A 10,825-nucleotide genomic window follows, 5' to 3' on the forward strand; every position below is an offset into this window, starting at 1 on the left:
GAGCCCAGCAGGTCGAGGCTGCGGTGGGCAGGAGCGGCCACTGCACTCCAGTCTGGGCAACAGAGTGAGACTCTGACTCAAAAAATAAAAAATAAAAAAATAATGGACAAATGAATGAATGAGTAAACTGACCTCAATAAGAAAGGGGTTACAAACTGGGTATGGTAGCGTGCACTTGTAATCCTACCTACCCAGGAGGCTGAGATGGGAAGATTGCTTGAACCCAGGAGTTTGAGGCTGCAGTGAGCTATGACTGTACCACTGCACTCCAACCTGGGCAACAGGGCAAGACCTTGTCAGAAAGGAAAGAAAAGGAAAAAGAACGAGAGGGAAAGAAGAGGAGAAGAGGGGGGACATAGGAGAGAAAATGTACAAGATGGGTGCAGATGGTTCTTTCTTGAATAGCATAAAAATCAACATTGATTCAAAATAGACAAACTGCTTCTTTATATCAAAGCTGACATATTAGATAAGGAAAAGTCTGCTTTCTTATCTGTATTTGCACAAAGTTCAAAATTCAAAGTGCAGAATCACTTCTACGTGTCTAGGTCCTGATTTGTTTCTTCTTGATTATAGTACCAAGTAGTTCCATCCAAATATTGGAGGCAGAGTAGCTCTAATCTACTATATGTTCTGCAAAATAAATTTGTTGCATGTGGTATTTTATTACCTGATAATGCTACTCAGCTCCACAGAAAGTTGTAAAATACTCTGGCTTCTGGCAGGAAGACTAAGTAAAATTTAAAAGTCCAAGCTTCAGAGTCTTCACCATTACATTAAAAAAAAAAAAAAAAAAAAACTCTCTGAGGCTACTTATCATGGGTTCTCAGGCATATTTCCTTTGTTGGAAGTAGTGATCTGAAGTTTTACTTAACAGTCTATGCTCACTTTTCTGTGACCTATGCAACGCTAACTTTACAGTAGTATTCAGACTTTTATTAATTTAAAAAGGTATTTTTAGACCACGTATTCTCACTCATAAGTAGGCTCTAAACATTCAACTGCCAAGTACACACCCAAGCATCTACTCATTTGACTGTCTCTTTGAAACCATCTCATAAATGAGCTTTCTCAATACTAGCACTCATACAAGACATCAAAAATCTATTGCCATCTATCTTGAAAATCACCCAAGATGATCTAATTGCACATGCAAAGGTCTATTCTCTGTCCAAGTCATCTTCATCTTTTTGTCATATGATAATGTCAGGCACCATCCATCAGCTCTTGCTCGTCCCTAAGCCTTCGTTGCTCCCTACAACCAGTTATAAAGCAGCCTACCAATATACCTACCTGCACCATCTCCCACAGAACAGTGGGAAAGACATCTGCCCCATGTTCAAGTGGTTGGCTCTATGCACCACCAGGGCTCTATTCCTTTAGGCAATGACTTCAAACTTTTAGATCCCTAACAATTATCTGGGCAACTTTTTCAAAAATTTAGATTATACTCCCACCTGTGTTCTTAAAGTAATTTAAAGCAACCCCAGAAACCTGACTTATCAATCAGCCAATAAATCCAAAACAGAAACTGAGAATCACTGAATAGCAGCTCTTTAAAAAAAAAAAAAAAACCTGTGGACCTCCATCTAGCAACATTCCAACTGGGAGGCATGACAGAACTCCAGAGGCCCCTCAAAACAAGATTTTTTCATTGTCTACTAGATCTGTTTGCCTCTATCTACTACACAGAGGTTCTCCTATATAATCATTACAATAAGAATGAAACAATGATCCTTCTTCATTTCCAGGCCTTTTCTTGGCTAGACAAGAAAGACATTCACAGAGGAAAAAGAATCTAATTTACTAAAAATTGGGAAGTCTCAACATTCTAATTAAGTAAAAGTTGGTAAATTTAAAAATAAGTATGTAGAATTCTGCTACCAAAAAAAATTTGGCCTGACTTCCGGTTTAGTTACCCATCTCCCTCTAGTCTAGGTAGAACTGTGTTTTCTAACTACCTAGTCTTTGAGTATATAAAGTATTGCTAAGTTCTAAAGGCAAAATTCCCAGTATTATGCTGAAATTGCATTAGAAAAGTAAGAGATAATGAAGAGATCTTACCTAAAAAGCAGATGGATAATCCAGCTCATACTCTTCCAGCAGGATTTGATTACTCCTAATTTCCTATAATTTGTTTTCTCTATTTACTTTTCCTTTCAACAGTATTTACACTGATTTTTCTAATGCCTGTTTATTACTTTCCTTTTTTCTCTGTTGCTGATCTAGTATGAGTTAGCATGCATGAATACCCTCCGTTATATAACAGGACAAAAAGGAATATCTGGTATAATTACAATTGGAATAGAAGCTTTCATGAAAAACAATGCTGAAATTTTAGCTTGAGGTGCTACTTTTCTCATTTGGACAAATATTTTCCTTTCAAAACCAAAAATATCAGCATTAAATCCACACGGGAGTGACAGCCCAGGTTACAAAACTCCCCTTTCCTGGAAGCTGGAGTCTATACCCAGGGTGCAGTTTCAGTAGTTGCATCCATTCTTGGTGAATCTGACCCTACGCCAGATATAAATGAGCCAAACTTACATAATCTAATCTGGGCCAGTCTCTCACAGAAGACTTGGATTCCTTGGCAGGAATATGACAGAAGATGCTCAGAACATGGTAACTATTTTTCCAAAAATTATTTACCCCATGTATGTAGTTTCCATAGATTTTCCTCTAAACATAGATATAGAATGTTAAGGCAGTACTTTTACAGTCTATAAACAGGACATCTGCTTCCAACCAACAGAAAGTAAAAGAATGAATTCTCTCTACATATTGAACCACTTTCAGACATCAGTTAGTGCAGCATGGTGATCCTTGACAGAGGGGAAACAAATAAGGTAAGACTTGAAGGTTCTAACTTACCATCTGGAGTTTCCAGGATGTGGCACAAAGAGGGAGAAACCCAGACAGAACCCAGTGGTCTCCCTGAGATAGGGATGGAAGGCCAAGGCATTGGGAGCCCACAGAGAAGGCAACTGGAGAAGAAGAGGATGCACAGAAATAGAGCTCTGGAGAGCTGCAGAGGGTTCACTATCAAATCAACCAAGGGTTCAGCAGAGTGCTGATCAGTGCACGCAGATAAGAAAACTACCTGAAGCTGGGGAAAGAACCATCCAAAAGAAACAAAATGAAAAATGTCAGGATCAGGAATAGTTGATGTTCACGGCACGCAGTAAGGAAAAACCTCATAAATAAACATGGTACTGGTGCAATACTCAGAGGTCTTAGCAGTGAAGTAAAATCAGCACTAGACTGAAAGCACCTCTGGTTTTACCTACTAAAGCTTAAAAGTAAGCATCAAATGTTTAAACTGTTTCCAAATAATTTAACTGTGTCCTAAAATAAAAACCTAAGTACACACAGGACATTTAAAAGAAGAAACCAGCCAGGCTCGGTGGCTCAGCCTGTAATCCCGCGCCTTTGGGAGGCTGAGGTGGGCGGATTGCCCGAGCCTGCTGGTTCGAGACCCGCCAGGCAACTTGGCGAGACCTCGTCTCTACAATAAATCAAAAAATCAGCCGGGCGTGGTAGCGCACATCTGTAGTTCCAGCTACTTGGAAGGCTGAGGCGGAAGGATCGCCGGAGCCCAGTGGGTCAAGGCTGCGGTGGCTGGGGGTGGCCACTGCACTCCAGTCTGGGTGACAGAGTGAGATTCCAACTCAAAAAAAATAATAAATAAATAAATAAAAGAAGAAACCATATTCTAGACAATAAAGCAAGTCCCAATAGACTTTTTTTTTTTTTTAATCAAAGTCTCACTTTGTCATCCAGGTTGGAATGCGGTGGCACACTGCTGATGGCCACCACAGCCTTGATCTTGGGTTCATGCCATCCTTCCACTTCAGCTGGGTTCATGCCATCCTTCCACTTCAGCCATATAAGAAACTGGAACTATAGTCATGCACCACCACGCACTGCTAATTTTTTATTTATTGTAGAAACGAGGTCTCATCATGTTCCTCTGGCTGGTCTCAAACCCCTGGACTTAGGCAATTCTTTTGTCTCTGCCCCCCAAAGTGCTGGGATTATAAGCAAGAACCACAGCGCCCAGTTTTCCCTATAGATTTTAAAGGATTCATATCATACCACAATATTCTCCAGTAAATATATCTGGTAAATATTATCTAGTAAATATTTTCTAGTAAGTATCACTAGAAAATCCCCAAATATTTGGAGCCTAAACTACAGATTTCTAAATAACCATCAATCAAAGAAGAAACAAAAAGGCAAACTAAAAATATAGTCTATTAAATGAAAACAAAACTGATAAACTTATGAAGATTAAGGACTCTGCTCTGTGAAAAACACTGCTAATTAAAAGAATGAAAAGATAAAACACGACTGAGAGAAAAAATTTGCAAAACCAACAAAGTTACTGTACCCTGGATATACAAAAATTCTCAAACCTCTGCAATTAAAAAAGTCAGTAAATATAAAGTAATTATCTGAACATCTTTCCAAAGATATACAAATGAAAAATAAACACATAAACTTTAATGACTACCTAATATACCTAACCCTGAATTGTACCCCATATCCTTAAAATTTAAAAAAATTGCCAAATCTAAAAAAAATCAAAAATAATAATAATAATAGGCCAGGTGCAGTGGCTCACGCCTATAATCCCAGCACTTTGGGAGGCTGAGGTGAGAGGCCTGCCTGAGCCTATGGGTTCAAGACCAGCCCGAGCAACTTGGTGAGACCTCATCTCTACAGTAAATCAAAAAATTAGCTGGGCACAGTGGTACATGACTGCAGTTTGTTATTTGGAAGGTTGAAGCAGAAGGATTGCCTGAGCCCAGAAGGTCGAGGCTGTGGCGGCCGGGAGCATGTGACTGGCCTCCAACCTGGGAGACAAAGTGAGACTCCAACTCAAAAAAAATAAAATAAAATATATTAAGTCTCAAAATGCTTCCACCAATCTCCAAGAAATCAGACCTTTACTTCTAAATTAGAATATGTAATATGCTAAGATATTGTTAATAGTTCCATTCAATTACCCTAGGAAAATTTTGTTCCATCATATTTAATTTTGTATCAGCAAAGCCAATCACTATAGCCCTGAACTTGTGTTTGATTCAGGGTTGGACATATAACCTAATCATGAGTGTCAGGGTAAGGAATGTGCAATTTTAATTATATTAATTTGATCAAAGTAGGGCTGGTTGAGAACGAGCCAAAATCTGAAGGTAAAGGAATTCATGCAGATGTTGTAGGGAAGAGTATTAGAGATAGATAAACAGAAAGTGCAAACACTTGAAGGAGCATGCTTGATATGTTTCAGGAAGAGCAAGGAGGACTTTGTGGCTGCAGCTGAAGAAGGAAAGAAAAGAAGTGGTAAAAGATGAGGTTAGAAATGCAAAAAAGAGGAATTTGAGTCAATTATACAGCACCATATAGGTCCCGGGAGGGTCTTTAGTTTTTACTGAAATAATCTGAAAAAAGCAGAGGGATGAGAGGAACAAGGAACTATGAGCAGCACATACCTGTATGGAGAAAGACTGACTCTTAGGTTAAAGTTTGAGAATTGAGATTACAGACAAATTTCTGTTATTACATCCAATGTGCTATGCAATACTGTGAGAACTGCCAAAAAGAAATATGAAATCCTTGCTTTGGTGAATTAATAATCTTGATGAAGAACTAAACAACAATATACCTCTGATGAGAGAATATATAAATTACAAGGAATTTTAGGATAGTCTATAGCTTTTGTTTAAGCAAAGGAACTTGAACCAAGAAGGGGGAAATGATTTATGAAAGATCCTATAACTAGTCATTGGTTCAGGAAGAACTGCATACTGCCTTCATTCATAAGTTATCTTAAAGTCTGATACAGCAATGGTATGAAGGACAAACTGAAGAAAAGCTGCATTTATAAGAGCACCTTTGTAAAATAGGTACGTGCTTGTCACATTCATTTGCATTTCTGATTTCCAAATTTCTGGCCTACAATTTTGAAGAGAGGAGTAAAAATCCAGTTAATACCTTTGTTGATAAGTAAATCCAGTGGATCAAAAGATAAAGAGTATTCCACATTTTGATGAGAAGAGCTTTTCATATAAAGACTATATTTTCTCCCTAACAAAAAGACTCCGTTTTCTGGAATGTCTCAAGGCTACAAAGAAAAAGGATAAGGCAAGTAAATCATTATCCTATGTGTTGATAGAGTTAGCTTCTTTCAAATCATTAACCACTGACTGGTTAAAAAAAAATCTCCTGCTAAAAAGTCCTCTTACTGATGACTGATGTAGCAGTACTTCTGACATACCCCAAAATTAGTCACCAAAAAAATTCAAGCACTTACTCCAAATGATCACCACTTCCAACTTGACCCAACCAATTATATATTACCCAAATAAGTATATAAGGTGATTACAATCATGTCATCCTTATTTATACATGTTAACAGGGCAAGTAATTATTGAAGCAGTTTTAAACTATTACTAAGATTTTTAAATTTTTATGTTAGAATATTAATATCTAAATAGAAGAAACCTACTGTAAAAAAATGTCAATACACAATCTTTAACAAGTTTCTACACAGTAATTTGAACCTAATTACCAAATTGACAATTTCAAATAAATAATTATAGGCCAAGTGCATGTAATTATAGGCTCATGTCTGTAATCCCAGTGCTTTGGGAGGCTGAAGCAGGAGAATCACTTGGACCTAGGAGTTCAAAAACATCCTGGGCAACATAACAAGATACCACCTCTACAAAATACGTGTGTGTGTGTGTGTGTGTGTGTGTGTGTGTGTGTGTGTGTGTGTGTGTGTAAAGCATTATAGATTGAAGTAACATTAAAATATATTTTTTATGCCTCTACTAAAGATTTACTGCTTATGAAAACTTTAAAAATGTTTTAAATATTTAAAAGATAGGGAGAACCGGGCACAGTGGCTCAAGCCTGTAATTTCAGCACTTTGGGAGGCCGAGGCGAGAGCACTGCCTAAGCCCAGGGGTTTGAGATCAGCCTGGGCAACATGGCGAGACCTAACCTCTACAATAAATCAAAACTTTAGCCAGGCGTGGTAGTAGTTCCAGCTACTTTGAGGTCCCAGTTATATTCCAGCCTGGGTGACAGAGTGAGACTTCTTCAACTCAATTAAACAAATAAATAAATAAATGACAGGCAGAAAGTTTAAAATCAGTATCTAAACAATCTCACTAGACAAAGAAATTAAATTTCCAGTTTCATGATCCTTTATACAGAGAAAATGAAATGGGCATAAACTACACATATTTGAAAAACAAACTTGGCAACTCACACGTACAGTATGCAGAAAGACAGAAAGAACACTAAACTTCATTAGAGATTCAATTTTCAGTCCCAGTTCTTCCAATTTACAACTTTGGAATCTTAGGTATGAAAGAACTTCACTGAGCTTTAATTTTATCATCAGTAAAATGAAGTAGTTGTTGAACCTAACATAGTTGTTGAGAAAAACATAATTTAAGATAATGTGTGTAAAATCCCCTTTTGAACTGTAAATTACTGTATCAATTTAAATTATATAGAAAAATATTAAATATAATGGAACAGCACTATTTGAAGTCTTATTAAATACCACCAAATACAGTAGTGTTTTACTAATATCTCCAATAATTTTTTTCTTCCAAAAAACTCAGGAACAGTTCATAAGAAGTTTTATGTGGGTATATGTTTACATAGACGAAAACAACCATAAACTGTCGCATAACATTCTAATTCTGATCATTACCATAACAGTAATATCAAGGAACAGAATTTTTGTACTTCAGTACAACCTTTGCACTGTACTTCAGTCTCCTATTTCCACCGTGTGTTTTCCAGAACAGGACACATTAAGTATCTGCTGATATAATACTCTGAAGAATTTTAAACTTCAGAAAAGTTAGCATCTCTGACTTTAGCAATCTTGTAGTCTAGATGGTGAAATACTATACATTCATAAGCAATTCAAATTAAAGTGAAAGGAGACTTCACTTTTGGCCATGAAACAGTAGCAGGCACTTTTGGCCATGAAACAGTAGCAGGCACAAACAACCCAACTCACCATAAACAATGTAGTTTTAATAAAACTATATCAAATATTTGAAAGAAATGTGTTTAAATGTTGGACAATAGTCAAAGTAGGATTGTGGTCTCTGGGAAAAATAAATTACACAAAATGAGCACTACAACCTCCCTGGCTTTCTGTCTGGAGACATTTTCAGAACTGTAGTTCATGAGCAAAGAACTGCAGAATTACTGAGTAGAGAAGAGGAGAATAAAGTTGGGAAGTTTAGCAAAATTTGTGAAAAGAAAATGCCAGATACAAGGAGCACCAGAAATCCAGGTAAGGGTCATATTAAGTCTTTGGCCAATCACTAGGTTGCACACGTGCAGTGTAACACTCTTTACAAAGCCTGGAGATCCTGAGGGTCAAATCGTACCAAGAAACACAGCATGCAGATAAAACCATGAACACATGGGGATTTCATCTGAGACTACCCCAGAAAATCACACTGTTGGGAAGCACTTCCAGGGGTTTCTCATCTATCTTCATTTCTTTAGAGCAAAGAGAGTAACTAGGTTTTATTCTAAACTATTTTTTCCCCAATGTTTGATTAATAGGACAAGTAATCACCAAAGTAGTTGTAAACTATTAACATAACATTAACATGATTAAAGCAAGCAACCTTGGAAAACAGAGACTGTCTCCATCTAGAGCAAAGTGCAGATTAGCTTATAGCCTTAAAATAGAATGACACAGGTATACCTTGGAGATACAGCAGGTTCCGTTCCAGATCACTGCAATAAAACAAGTCACACACTTTCTGGCTTCTCAGTGCATACACAAGTTAAGTTTAAACTATACTGTAGTCTATTAAATGTACAAATAGCATTATGACTAAAAAAATGTACATACCTTAATTTTAAAATACTTTATTGCTTAAAAATGCTGACAATCTTCTGAGTTATCATCAAGTTGTGATCTTTTTGCTAATTAATGCGTGGTGGTTGCTGAAGGCTGAGGTGGCTATGGTAACGTCTTAAAATAAGGCACCAATGAAGTTTGCTACATCGATTGACACTTCCTTTCACAAAAGATTTATCTGTAGCATGTGATACTGTTTGATAGCATTTTACCAAAAGTAGGATATCTTTCAATTTGGAGTCAGTCTAAGCTGGTGTGGTAGTGCCCGCCTGAAGTTCCAACTACTAAGTAGACTGGAGTGGGAAGATGGTTTGAGCCCAGTAGTTAGAGGGCAGTAACACAGAAAGATTCCGTATCAAAAATAAAAAACTCGCTGGGCTCAGTGGCTCAGCCTGCAATCCTGCGCCTTGGGAGGCTGAGGTGAGTGGACTGCCTGAGACTGCAGGTTTGAGACCCCGCCTGGGCTACTTGGTGAGACCTCATCTCTATAATAAATCAAAAAATTAGCCGGGCATGATAGCGTGCGCCTGTAGTTCCAGCTACATGTAAGGCTGCGGCGGAAGGATCGCCGGAGCCCAGCAGGTCGAGGCTGCGGTGGCTGGGAGCGGCCACTGCACTCCAGTCTGGGTGACAGAGTGAGACTCCAACTCAAAAAATAAAAATAAATTAAAAAATAAAAATAAAAAAACTCTAGTTCAAATTTTAAAAAGGAGTTAATTCTACCAAATGCTTCCCCTTCCAAACGCTTCCCCTATCAACTAAGTTTATATAATATTCTAAATCACTTGTTGTCATTTCAACAATATTCACAGCATCTTCACCAGGAGATTTCAGCTCAAGAAACCACTTTTTTGGTTCATTCATAAAGAAGCAACTCCTCATCTGTTCAAGTTTTATCATGAAATTGCAGCAATTCAGTCCCATCTTCAAACAACTCATATAATTCTATTTCTCTTGCTATTTCCACCACATCTGCAATTGATGTCCTCCACTGAAGTCCTGAACCCTTCAAGGTCATTCATGAAGATTTTAATCAATTTGTTCCAAACGCCAATGAATGTTGATATTTTGACTTCCTCCCATAAAATGTTCTTAACGGCATCTAGAATGGTGAATCCTTTCCAGAAAATTTTCAATTTACTTTGCCCAGATCTATCAGAGGAATCACTGTGGCATCTATAGTCTTTCAAAAATGTATTTCTTCCATTTAGACTTAGTAAGACTTGAAAGCCAAAATTAGTCCTTGATCCATGGGTTGCAGAATAGATGTTGCATAAGCAGGCACAAAAACATTAATCTTCTTGTACATTTCCATTAGAGCTCTTGGGTGACCAGGTGCATTTATCACTAAGCGAATTTTTTTTTTATTCTGATCAGTCAGTCTCAACCTTAAAATTTTCAGTAAACCATACTGTAAACAAATGTGCTGTTATCCAGGTTCTGTTATTCCATTTATACAGTATTGACAGAATAGAAGTAGTATAATTTTTAAGGCCCTAGGATTTTTAGGAAGTCAATGAAAGAGAAGATGGAGAAATCTTCAAATACTAAATTGGTTCCCTGAAAATATCAACAGAGTGGAAAAACTCCTAAGCTAGACTGGTCCAAAAAAAAAGACATACACAAATTATAAATACTGGAAGAAAAAATATGCTTATCATTGCAGGTCTTACAAAAACTAAAAAGATAAATATTATGAACAGCTTTATGTCAACACACTTTATAATTTTAAAAAGAGGAAATTCCTTGAAAAACAAAAATTACCAAAACTGACACAAGAAGAATCCAAAAATCTGAATATCCATTTATTTGTTAAAGAAACTGAATTCATAATTAAAATCCTTCCTACAAAGAACATTCTGGGCCCAGGTGACTTCAGCAGCAAATTCTATCAAACATTTAAGACAA

This window comes from Carlito syrichta, unplaced genomic scaffold (assembly GCF_000164805.1).
Source record: "Carlito syrichta isolate Samal-C Ts95f unplaced genomic scaffold, Tarsius_syrichta-2.0.1 Scaffold289192, whole genome shotgun sequence".
Taxonomy (NCBI): domain Eukaryota; kingdom Metazoa; phylum Chordata; class Mammalia; order Primates; family Tarsiidae; genus Carlito; species Carlito syrichta.